Consider the following 12,991-nt stretch of genomic DNA (forward strand, 5'->3'; position numbering starts at 1 on the left):
CTTCTATTGCCAGCAATAAAATATTAATGCTTCCTCCCCAGAGGATTATCTTCTCCATTGCCACTTCAGCTTAAGAGAAGTCACAGATTGAATCCTGATACTTGTACTGAAGAAAGAAATACCCACCGAAAGTTTGTATTTTTCCTAAAATACCTGTGCCCTCTGAAAATTGGTGTGATAGTAGTAATGATGCCAGATGGAAAACAGCCTTGTTTCTGAAGGCTATTTTTATAACAGGTAAATTGCCTATGGAAAGTCATTACACAGCTGCACAAACATTTTTGTAGACATAAAGAAGGGGCACAGTAGGGTAGAAATGAGCAGGAAAGGGCAAAGCTGGAGATGGCTTAAACTGATACCGTAGCAATTATAAACTGAGGTTAACCATTACGGAGAGCTGAGCTGTTTACTAGCATTGCTTTCCTATAATACACTGCGTAACAAAGAAAGTAACTTAAACCAGTAGCTAATTGTAAAACTTTAGGTCATTTTAACAAAAAAAAAAAAATCCCTCTGAGATGAGAGTTTATAAAATCTTCTGAACAGTGCATTGTTGTTAAATGCTAGGAAGTTTAGATTGAATTAAGCAATCTTGTAAGCACCATAAATGAACAAAAAGATAAGCATTACCTGTCCGTTCAGGTGTTAGTATTGCTTTACTGGAGGTTTTAGAGAAGCTGGGACTATTAAAGCCGTTGGTATATGGGGTGAGTCTTGCAACGGGACTATAGGGGAAAGCCAAGGAGACAGGTGTAGAGAAGAGGCTCCGCCATCGACTAGCTGTTATGGATGTGAGGGAGGAGGGGAAAAAAAAGAAAGATTTATCGTTATAAATAGAAAAGGGCTATTAGAGAGAAAATCATCTGACCATAATCTCTTAATTATATATGGTTTACTCATGGCAAATGGAAAATAATGGTCTGAGTTCAGCAGCAAAACAGAAAATCAGCAGAGTCTTCTACATGCAAGATTTGTTCCAATGAGTTTTCTCATAAATGTGTGCTGTTTACTATTTTCTATGTATGCACCATTTTGGTATACATTTATCATATATATTGCTGCGTGTCACGACACAAAGCAACAAAGGAAGCGAAAATCATTACAGTTAATAGAGAAACAAATTAAATTGGTAGCACTCTTCAAGGAATTGTTCATGGCAATCAATCATCACACTACTGAATTACAAGTTAAATTATCAGCTGTGAGAGTTCAGAGACAACACTAAAATACGCTTAACCATCAAGTGCTAAAAACAACTGTAATCCCATAGCAAGCTTTTAAGCTACCATGCCATATTATTACTTCTCTTTTTCCAGCATGGTTATATAAGCATGACATTTTTTTTTCACTGTATTTTGAAGACCAACCAAATAATGGAACAGGGCACCTCTCTCTATGGATTGCTTACAGCAAGGTTGAAAAGCATCTGGTCTGCTCAGAAAAGTCACAGAAAATTCAAAGTAGGCAAAATTGCTACGGTTTATTTAATTTACAATTTCTTAGCTCATCTAGTAAAGTAGGAATACATCTGCAGTTTGGTTTGCGTGTTTTTAATATGTGTTCAAAAGGTAAAGTAAACAATATCCACATACTTTTAGGATAGTCAAGGACTTTTTAGCTTCTTGTGCTGCCCTGCCAGTGAGAGGCTGAGGGAGGACAGAACCAGGACAGCTGACTCAGACTGGTCAAAGGACAGGCTCTCTCAGCCTGTCCTCATAGGGAAGGTGCTTTAGCCCTCTGATCATCTTTGTGGCCCTCCTCTGGACCTGCCCCAACAGCTCCATGTCTTTCTTGTGTTGGGGGCCCCAGAACTCCAGATGAGGTTTCACAAGAGCAGAGTAGAGGGGCAGAATCATCTCCCATGACCTGCTCGTCACGCTTCTCCTGATACAGCCCAGGTTATGATTGGCCTTCTGGGCTGCAAGCTCACATTGCCGGCTCTTGTTGACTCTTTCATCAACTGACACTCCCAAATCCTTCTCCTCAGGGCTGCTCTCAAGCCATTCTCCACCCAACCTGTATCTGTGCTTGAGATTGCCCTAACCCAGATGCAGAACCTTGCACTTGGCCTTGCTGAACTTCATGAGCTTGGCAAGGGCACGCCTCTCAAGCCTGTCCAGGTCTTTCTGGATTGTTTTTTTGCACACTCACAGATATTGAAAAAAATATTCAAGCAGACCCTCTTTTAAAACTCTTCTGTCACCAAAATGGTTTAGCAGGACATACAAGCTTTATTCTGCCTCCTTGCTAACACCAACACAGAGTGGTTATGGAGACAAAAAGGAAGTACATCATGTTGGTGGGCTGTCTGTCTCACAGCCACAACCTTTATGAGTGATCACAGGATCAAAGAATTATTAAGGTTAGAAAAGGTCACTGAGATCATCTAGTCCAATCATCAACCCATTCCACTATGCCCATTAAACCATGTCTCTCAGTGCTACATCAACACAATTCTTGTACACCTCCAGTGACAGTTACTCCACCACCTCCCTCCGCAGCCTGTTCCAATGCAACACCACTCTTCCCAAGAAGAAATTTTTGCTAATATCCAACCTGAAAATCCATTCATCATCAGCACAAAAGATACTGTTTCTCCCCATTCCTTTCATTTTTTTCCCACTCAAGGTTACTCTTGGTTTTGTACGGACTAATCAGACTTTTCTATTCTTCTCATCAGTGCTATCAAGCTTAGAGCAAAGGAGATTTCTTGTTTCCACAAGCAGAATAAAGCAGTCTGCAGTGGAAGGGAAGCATCTATAATGCTTAGCCTCTGTAGGAGGGAAATAAACTACAGAAAAGTAAGATATAAAAATGCAAATTGTGTTCTTTTCTGTCACCTCACCACATTGCAATTCCCTCATTTTTCATGATTCTAGTCCCTTCAAGTTTAAAAACCCTACAGGTCTGAGATCTCAACTAGGAGCAGCACCATTGCCACTTCTAGAAAATTGCTTTGTGCCTAGTACCATGACCTCTACTTCTAGAGAGAGCTGTTTGTCTTTAACATTTACTGAAGGTAAATTTTGAACATTTACAGTTCAAAAGTCAAGCGTGCAAGTATTACAAGACAAAAAGGAAAGTAAACTCCAATGACCACAGCTTTACAAAGCAGTATGTAACACAGTCACTACGGATCAGATCAACCCACAAGCAGTACGAAACTGTAAATTAATTTGAGGCATTCACTTAGAGAAATGTGTGTGACAGAGTAGATCTAAATATTAAATCCACAGCTAACATCTGTCACTTCCACTAGAAGCTATCAGTGAGGAGCAAAGGATGACAGCTCCTTGTAATTCTACTTTTCTGCCTAGCACAAGGTCTTCTTTTGTCACAGTCTGATTATTTGCCAGGCCAATTAGCTTCCAGCATGTTCTCACCCACAGATGTGGTCAACCACACAGCACAAATAAACATCATTCATTGCTCTGTACAATCACCACTGTGAGCTGGCCCATGGAGCACAAAGCAACAGTTATTGTGACTATGAAAGCAAGAACCCACACTAAGAATATATTCAGTATTTATAGCAAAACAGATTCAGAGCTACTCTTTCAACTTGTGTGTGTTCTGAAGGGAAGGAGGAGAAAGATGCCAATAAACACTAGAGATTCACTATTCTAAAAAGCCCTCTGAATCTATTGGGCACTATGTATCAAGTATAGTCTGATAGTGCTCAAGCTTCAGCTGAGGATTGCCATTTTTATGCATATGATTAACACCTAAATAATAATTTAGGATCAAAGGTAGAAAAACATTTTCATTAGGTTTCAAATGGAAACGTCAAAATGAAGCATATACTGAGTACTTCAACAGCATTAAGACAGTAAGATTAGACTTATATAAGGTCTTGGGCTATGCCAAAAATGTGAAAAGGTATGTAGGAAATGACAGCTACACATACCTAAGCAAATACATAAAATAATGTAAAATTTATAGAATCACAGAATAGTGCAATGGATGGTCACATTAGGATAGTTATTTTATTCCAATCTGATCCTGAGTCTGCCCTGATTATTACGGTAAACACTGTTAGAATATGCAAGGATTTGTACTTTGTTAACAGTTCTCAGTAGGATTTTTACAGAGAATGAGGCAACGTTGTGAAGACCTTTATTTTCAATTTAAAAGCCAAGCTGTTTTGCTTCAATATTTCACATATAAGTAGTTTTTTTGTTAAAAGCTCCAACTTGGGCTGTCCAGAGATGAGTTAAGAAACTCATCTGCCCTTTAAAAGTAAAGGAAGTTTCTGACCATTGCAGTTGGATATAAACACGAATAATCCTGAAGACATATTGAAGGAAGAAGAAGCACCAGCTGTAGAAAGGAAAGCAGGCTTATCTAAAAAATCATGAAGACAAAAGAAGCAAAAAAAAAAAAATCCTTTTCATTTACTGATGGGAAAGAGTCAAATACATTAACAATTTGACTTTATGAAGCATGAAAGTATTGGCCTTTGACACCAACAAAGGAGCTGTTAATCTCTAATACATAAAAACAATTTTTCCTGGTCTTCAAAGTCAACAGTTACGCTGTGAATGCTCAACTTTTTGGATACAATTTTCTTGGACTTGATCAATTCTTAGTAACTAGACTGCTGATAACATACTGTGTTACATAACATCTATTACAACATTTTTTAAAAGGACTTACCAAAATGCCTACATAATCAAACAAAATCTTTCCTTTAAAAAATAAACGGTTGCCTGTTCATAACTTTAACATGTTTACTAACATTTAAAACATTTTACTAACATTTTGCTAAAAATGATATGCAGGATGTATCAAAATGATCAGTACACTAGACTAATAACTTGGAGCAACTACATAAACACAAATACACACCACACTGACTGTTGTTAATAATCAGCATTAATAAATATGCAACAATTCCCATGAAAATCTAAATAAGTAAACACATATATGTGCAAATATTTGCATGTATAGAATTGCATGGCAAATAATGGAATAAAATTAAAAACATGCCATACCATATCTAAAACAATTCCTTTACTAAAAGCAATTCCTAACTTAAGCTACTTAAGTTACTCTACCTCTAAACATAGATACAAAAGCCAGTTTTGAAAGTGAAGCCAAAATGGACTATTAATGGAATCATTCATAAACTGGGACACAAGGTAAAAATGGCATTGACTCTCATCATGTTGTTTTAATTTTGTGCAGTTAAGCAAAACAGAGACAGATCAAGTACAGATGCTGTACATAAGACGGTGTATTAGCTAAGGATATATATACCAGGGCTTTCATGAAACTAAAAGGAGTATATGTACATTTGAAACACCTTCCTTTTTCATAATTCCATTATGAAACTCACTGAACACAGTTTGGCAGACTTCTGTAATATAGCAACCTACTTTAACACAAATGAAAAATATTTCTTTGCTGTAGAGACAGTATAAAGTCATAAATTACTACGCTATATTACTGGCTAAACCATTAAATTATATCTGAAGTTGCTATCTAGCTCAATTATCTTAAGTTTTATACAAGCCTTCAGGTCAGAGACGAAAATAGCCTTTATATTCAAAGCTAAAAAATAAATTGAATTGCATATATGAAGATATTTGAACTCTGGTACTAATTATATGGCCTGAACAAAACCTTTCTTCTACGCTAACAACTGTGTAAGTACTTAAAATACAGTCTATCCAGTAAGTTCAAAACTGTAGATGCTGCTGAATCCGGGATCTTGTGCTATGTTCTGTGCCCCCGCACTGTGATCAAGTCCTGCCTCCACTCTAGGCCCCACAGACTTTCTTGTTGACATACTTTTCTTTGAGAAGGAAAGCCAACCACTCGCTTGGTACATTCTGCATATGGGCAGTTGCACAGCAGCTATGCTTAAAAGAAAAATGTTTTTTCTGTGAGTAAAACACACAGTCCTGCATGGGAAATACAAGTATTTCATTAATCACTGGGGACATTCAAGAGTGCTAGAAGGGAATTCAGAACTCCCTCCTTCATGTAGGTAAGAGTCTAAACAAGCTAAGAGGCACCACACAAGTGAGGTATATCTAACAACTACTCAAACATAGGTATTTAACTTTAGTTTAGATCCCTGTAAAATGGTGATTCAGAGTCTGACCCCTCCTTCTGCAGTTAGGTGTATGCCTGGGAACAGATAAGTAGCTAATGTGCTTGAAAAGGCTGTAAGAGGAGAGGAGAGTTCTTGCTACTTGCTGAATACAGCAAATGTGAGGTTATTTGCTTAAGAAGTGGAAAATATGGGCTCCTACTGTTCACTGAAGAGATTTACTCACATCGTTGAAAACTCCTGTAATGATTTTAAACACTCTAAAGTAAACAAGAAGGGCTCTATACTCAACTGCAAGCAATGTCGTGGTGCCAGCACACAGGAACAGATCTCCAGGACCCTAAATGTTTGAAGCAAAGCCTAAGCAGACACTGTGTCTCAAGTATCTCTGTAGCTCTCTACCACAGGAAGCTTAGAAGCATGCACAGTCCTTAGATGTGCTTCATACAGTCATACAGTGAGGCAACCAGCTTCTGTGTTCAAAAGAGAATGGTTGTAACATAGAATCATAGAATCATTAAGGTTGGAAAAGACCTCTCAGATCATCCAGCTGTCAGCCCATCCCCACCATGCCCACTAACCCTCTTTCTCAGTGCCACATCTACACATTTCTTTAACATCTCCAGGCACAGGGACTCCATTGCTTCCCTGGTGGCCTCACAAGTTTCAGCAAACTTTAAGAGCTTAGTGATATGCATCTGCAAATCTGCTGTGCCAGACTGGTCTTTACACTTGTTTTGAAATGGCTAACGAAGCAAATAAGCAACAGTAGAAATGAAGACTAAGAGCAGTATGTTTCATTTAACATTTAAAGTTTCTTTTAACATTGCCCAGCATTTATTTGAACTCTGTGATCTCCATGCTTTCCTCTGCAATTACAAGTCCTAAAAACTGCTTCAAAAAATTAGGATTTTTATTAGTTACAACAGAGCAAATTCTGGGCCCAAGACAGCAATGTTGTCACCTCTATTACTGTGTGCAAGATAATTGAGTTATATGTGTAAAACTGGAAGTTATTCTAGAGAACACATATATTCTCGTTTTATTGAATATTACTGTACTGAAAACATCTCAACTTTTCAATTATTACACTCTTAGTTCCAATCTCTCCCTGGCATTGGCTATGGTCGTCTCAACACCTTATTTAAGCACTTACAGTTTCATAACCATAGCTGTAGCTACCTCAGCCATCCAGTCAGCAAAACTGTCATCAGCACACAGCCACATTTCATATGCTTAATGCACATTTTCACTCACATTGAATCTGTCATTGTCCAAAACTATTTCCCTCCTCTGTCATACCCAGCTCACAAAATGCTCTTGGGGTTTGTATGCTGTTTCATCCCTTGATGTCTTGTTCCAGAGAGGCAAGGTGCCTCCTCATCCCTAGATGCGATGATGACAGAGATAAACTCTGTAAGAGCCAACTGCACAAGTCAGGAAACAAGAGTCTTCAAAATAAAACATCCTATCTATATTTATCCTTGAACCTTAAACCTCCACAACTAGACTAGCGATGGCTGAATAAATAAATGCCAACATTTGCCTTAGGTTTTGTTAGGATTTAGCGTAGAAATCCACAGACTTCCCACATTCTTAACATAGGTCAGCTTGTAAGAAACTACATAGCACTTTCATGCGTTTTCGTTTGGTTGTCTTCTAAAAGAATGCAATTCCACTACAAAATTGTAAGTTTTCACAGTATTTTTAATACACAACATTCAGGATTGCTATGCAAAATAAAAAAAAAAAGAGATTAAAATACTCTTTTCACGCTACTTTAAAATAATAAAGAACAATCAACTTCAGCCTCAAATGCAGTATCAAATGTCTAAGGAAAACAAGTGCCACTACAGTTAGGTGATACAACCCTATATTAGGAGGAGCTAATACATGATTGGGAGAGAATGAATAAATATTGTCTACTTTCCTCCAAGCCTAGGAAAACTGAAAAATAACGTTAGCTTTAAGCATATGTGAGAATTGGGAGTACCTAAAAAAACTTATTTCCCCAATTACTCACATAAAGTAAGTTCTTTTTAAACAATAATATAAAAGGAATCAATTTTAGTGTAGAATGAGAAAGAAGTTCTGTTGGTTTGTATTGGTTTACTACTGTTTAAATCTATCAAACTGCAGCAACTCATATGCCTCAGGATTTGTCCCAGCAAAAAAAGCACAGACCTCTTTCAAAGGTACAGTCAGAAAGCAACTAAATTGCAGAAGAGTCTAGGACTTTCATCCATCACAGTAAAGCAGTGTAATCAACAGCGGTGTTGAGAATGCTGCAGTTAATGAAAAAAAATGTAAATCTTAGTAAGATTCAGGAATGCTTCACTGTGTCAGACAAATTCCACTTGTGCCAATGATTATGTATCATTGTGGGCAGAGAAGATTCCTGTATTTTTCAAGACAGATGCACAACTACTCTGTTTCAACATAATTCAGTGAAAGGCTGATCTGAAAATCGTCTTTGGACATATTATAAATTGGAAAAACGACTACACTATGTTCCAACTGCAGTGCACTGAACTGCAGAGAGACTAACCACCATTTCCCAACACAACTTTTTCACAACAATGATTTTTTCTAAGTATTTAAAAGTGTCATGGTTTTATGATTTTCGGTTATTGGTATTCCACACCATAACATCATGTAGTGTATTACCTGGTTCTCAGAAGAGAAGGACTACTACATTCCCCAGGGGACTTTGCTCCTCTGTTACCGTTTCCAGTCAGAGGGAAAGATAAAAACTTGCAGATCACAAGACCTTGTTTCTCTTTCCGCCCGTCTCTCATCCTGGCAGCACCTCGCTCCCCAGCCATCTTATCGTCGGTATTAGAGTAAGGCCTACCTTGATTTTTGGACATTCTGTCTCATTGTATTGGATTTATTAGCTTAAACTGTAATTATATTGTATTATAGTGTGTTGTTTTGCATTCCGCTATCTTATTTAGTAAATTAGTTTGTTTCTCCTCAGATTGTTGCTGCTGTTTTTGCTCTCAGGCCCATCTCCCTACCCTTTTTTCCCTTTTCCCTTTCCCGGGGCGTCGGTCCATGGGTCCCCCGCCCCATTCGTCACAGAACTGAGCTGAACGCCCGTAAACCGTTGACAAAAAGATTAGAAACAAAATGGAATTGAGAAGTATGAATTGCATATCTCATACAGAACTCCTACACAAAAAGTATATCTTGCCTTGGCTGTGTGGCTTTGCATCGTTAGGTTTTAGTTTTTCTTTTAGCTTGCCTCTTCTTTATAGGTGAACTATTTACTAACTAGTCACACAGACAAGCATAGAGGCTTTGTGATAAATGTAATCATCTCACCATTCATTTTCTTACTGCATGCACAACTCCCTCTGCATGCACAGGTCCAAAAAACAAATTTTCAAAGAAGTAATAGCTAACCAGCAAACTTGGCTTCCAAATTTCCTTTCATGAGATACTGGACAAGCATTATGCCGAAAAACTACACCTGAGTCCTGACCTAGGGCCCAAATGTCTGTTCCCTCTCCAGTTCCTGTATTCAGCTATTGGCAATTTATACAAACTGCTGATCTGATGCGTTTTCTGTCTGTTGGGTGGATTCTTAATCAGGATCCATAAGTATACAAGCTCTCACATTTCAACTAGTTTGAAACAAGATGTAATTTCCTAAGCAGAAGACTCACTCTCTTAAGTATTACTACATAAGGTAACCTGGAACAAAAAAGAGATAGCTCAGAATCTTCTGCCGAACTATAATCATTTCATTCATTAAGAAGGGTGTTTACACCACTTAATTTTAGGAGCCTTCAAACAAGGAATTACAAGCTTTCCAAAATAAGGAATTCTTACCAAAGAACACTATCAATGATAAAAGTTTACATGGGGAGACCACATAAATTCACAGAAGAAGAATCCATCAAAGATTAGTTAATCACATAGATCAGGTATCATATCTGATTCAGTTATACTCTGAACTGGAAATACGCCTTGGAGAGTGTCAGGGCAAGTGTGAGTGCTGCTTCCTTCTGTTCTCACTCTTTTCTAGTTATCTATTTATGGTACTTTAGGGCACAGGAGCCTGTATCACACAGACATGATAAAGATGCTCTGATGTACAGACATTTATGGCTGACCTAGTCACCACTGTACAGAATATGCTCAAAAGTGAAAGAACAGGGCACGATTCACCTCACCTCCACTTAAAAGGCCACAAGCTGTGCCTGTTTGCCTCCACTGACTGCGAAGGGAGGTCAGTGTGACTGGCTCAGATACAGATCTCTGCATATATTCAAAAGAAATTCACTTTGACAGTATTCATTATGGGGAACAATAAACAGAGCTTAGAAAGAGACTTCAGAGAGTGCCTTCAGTTTTCCCTTTTTCCAAGCAACTGAAAAAGACAATTTCTCTGAAACATTAGAGTGTAACAATTCTTGGAAGTATCCAACCTAAACACCTTTCTCAAACCAATTACAGTTGTTGTGCATCTTTCTTGGTAGTAGCACCAGCTTGAAGGGGAACCCATTCCTTCAGAATGATGCTTTACCCCAGTACTCCCCATGCCATCTTCTCAGCTGTACTGGTACTCTGTACCAGCAATTACAACTTTGCTGGCAAGACTTAATGACAAATCCAATCAATTCATTGATCTGTACTAAGAGTATCTTTCTGTAGTTAATTTTTTTTATATTACAAAGAGTTCCTCATTGCCATTTACCAGGAAGACATGAGCAGTTTGTAACAGGGCATTTAAGAGAGAAATGGAAAAGCAGAAAACAGGAGCAAGAAGCTGGGGCTGTTGAAGTCAACACTGCTTGCATAGGAAATATATGTCAGAGAACAACCTCTGTGAGTCATAGTATCATAGAATGGCTTGGGTTGGAAGGGACCCCAAGGATCATCAAGTTCCAACCGCCCTGCCGCAGGCAGGGCCACCAACCTCCACATCTAATACTAGACCAGGCTGCCCAGGGCACCATCTAACCTAGTCTTGAACACCTCCAGAGAAATGCTGACATGTCTAAAGGTAAGTGAGGTGAATTCAATGTCTTACAATTACTTACTTACGTACACAGCACAGAGCAAATCACTGGCAATTTCATCATATCTGTATTAATTAGCATCAAAAATAGTCAAAAATGCTAACTATCTTACAATTTCACAATTACTGTGAGGATAAATCACAGAATCACAGATTCAAAGAATTGTAGGGGCTGGAAGGGACCTCTAGAGATCATCTAGTCCAACACTCCTGCCAAAGCAGGCTCCCTAGACCAGGTTGTAGAGGCAGGCATACAGGCAGGTCTTGATCATCTTCAGAGAAGACTCCACAACCTCTCTGGGCAGCCTGTTCCAGTGCTTTGTCACCCTTACTGTGAAGAAGTTCTTATGCACATTCGTGCAGAACTTCCTATGCTTCAGTTTGTGGCCATTTCCCCTTGTCCTATCATCACGCACCATTGAAAAGATTCTGGCCTCGTCCCTTTACCTCCTGCACCTCATTTATAGACATTCAGATCCTCTCTGAGTCTTCTTTTCTCAAGGCTGAACAGACCCAGGTCGCTCAGCCTTTCCTCATAGAGGAGATACTCCAGGCCCTTTATCCTCTTCATGCCCTCTGCTGGACTCTGGCAGGAGATCGCTGTCTCTTTTGCAGCGGGGAGCCCAGGACTGGACACAATACTCCAGGTGAGGCCTCACTGGGACAGGATAGAGGGGGAGGATCACCTCCTTCGATCCCCTGGCCACACAATTTTTAATGCACCCCAGGACCCCACTGGCCTTCTTGACCACCAGGGCACATTGCTGGCTCATGGCCAACCTGTTGTCCACCAGGACTCCCAGTTCCCTCTCTGCAGAGCTCCTCTCTAACTGGTCATCCCCCAACCTGTACTGGTGAATGTGGCTATTCCTCCCTAGGTGCAAGACCCTACATTTGCTTTTGTTAAACCTCATCTGGTTCCTCTCTGCCCAACTCTCCAGTATGTCCAGGTCTCGCTGAATGGTAGCACAGCCTTCTGGTGTGTCAGCCATTCCTCCCAGCTTCATATCATCAGCAAACTTGCTGAGGGTGGGCACTATCTCCTCATCAAGATCACTGATGAAGATGTTGAACAAGACCAGACTCAGCACTGACCCCTGGGGAACACCGCTAAATACAGGCCTCCAACCGGACTCTGCACCATCAATCACAACCCTCTGAGCTTGGCCAGTCAGACAGTTCTCAACCCATCTCACCATCCACTCATCTATTCCACACTTCCTCAGCTTCATTATAAGGATGCTGTGGGAGACAGCATCTACCTTGCTGAAAACAAGGTAGACTACATCCACTGTTCTCCCCCCATCCACCCAGCCAGTGATGACATCACAGAAGGCTACCAGGTTGGTCAAGCACGACCTCCCCCTGGTGAACCCACACTGACTACTCCCGATAACCTTCTTCTCTTCCCACTGCCTGAAGACGGCATCCAGAACAAGCTGTTCCATCACCTTTCCAGGGATGGAGGTGAGGCTGACTGGCCTGTAGTTTCCCGGATCCTCCTTCTTGCCCTTTTTGGAGACCAGAGTGACACTGGCTATCCTCCAGTCTTCAGGCATCTCTCCCATTCTCCAAGACTTCTCAAAGATGATAGAGAGCAGTTCAGCAATCACCTCTGCCAGCTCCCTCAGCACACGTGGATGCATCCCTTCGGGGCCCATGGATTTATCTACACTGATGTTGCCTAGACACTCTCAGACCATCCCCTCCCTCACCAAAGGGAAGCCTTCCATTCCCCAGATTCTCTCACTTACCTCCAGGGTCCAAGATTCTCAAGGGGGAGTCTTTGCAGTGAAGACAGAAGCAAAGAAGGTGTTCAGTATCTCCGCCTTCTCAGCATCCCCCGTTACCAAAACAACCCCCTCATTTAGTAGGGGACCCACATCTTCCCTAGTCTTCCTTTT

General features: G+C 40.1%; 1 protein-coding gene across 2 annotated transcripts in view; it reads right to left on the bottom strand.

The window, feature by feature from the left end:
* The window catches only part of SLAIN1 (SLAIN motif family member 1), a 51,870-nt gene that overhangs the window by 21,088 nt on the left and 17,791 nt on the right, over positions 1 to 12,991 (bottom strand). The window contains exons 1-2 of one of the 2 annotated variants that reach the window (XM_021417003.1): positions 10,764 to 10,838; positions 631 to 780 (exon numbers count right to left, since the gene is read on the bottom strand). The gene's annotated coding sequence lies outside the window, so the exon portion shown is untranslated. Of the gene's footprint in view, positions 1 to 630; positions 781 to 10,763; positions 10,839 to 12,991 lie in introns of those variants that run through there. The other variant, XM_021417012.1, reaches the window with a different exon arrangement.

This window comes from Numida meleagris, chromosome 1, assembly GCF_002078875.1.
Source record: "Numida meleagris isolate 19003 breed g44 Domestic line chromosome 1, NumMel1.0, whole genome shotgun sequence".
In the NCBI taxonomy this organism is placed as follows: domain Eukaryota; kingdom Metazoa; phylum Chordata; class Aves; order Galliformes; family Numididae; genus Numida; species Numida meleagris.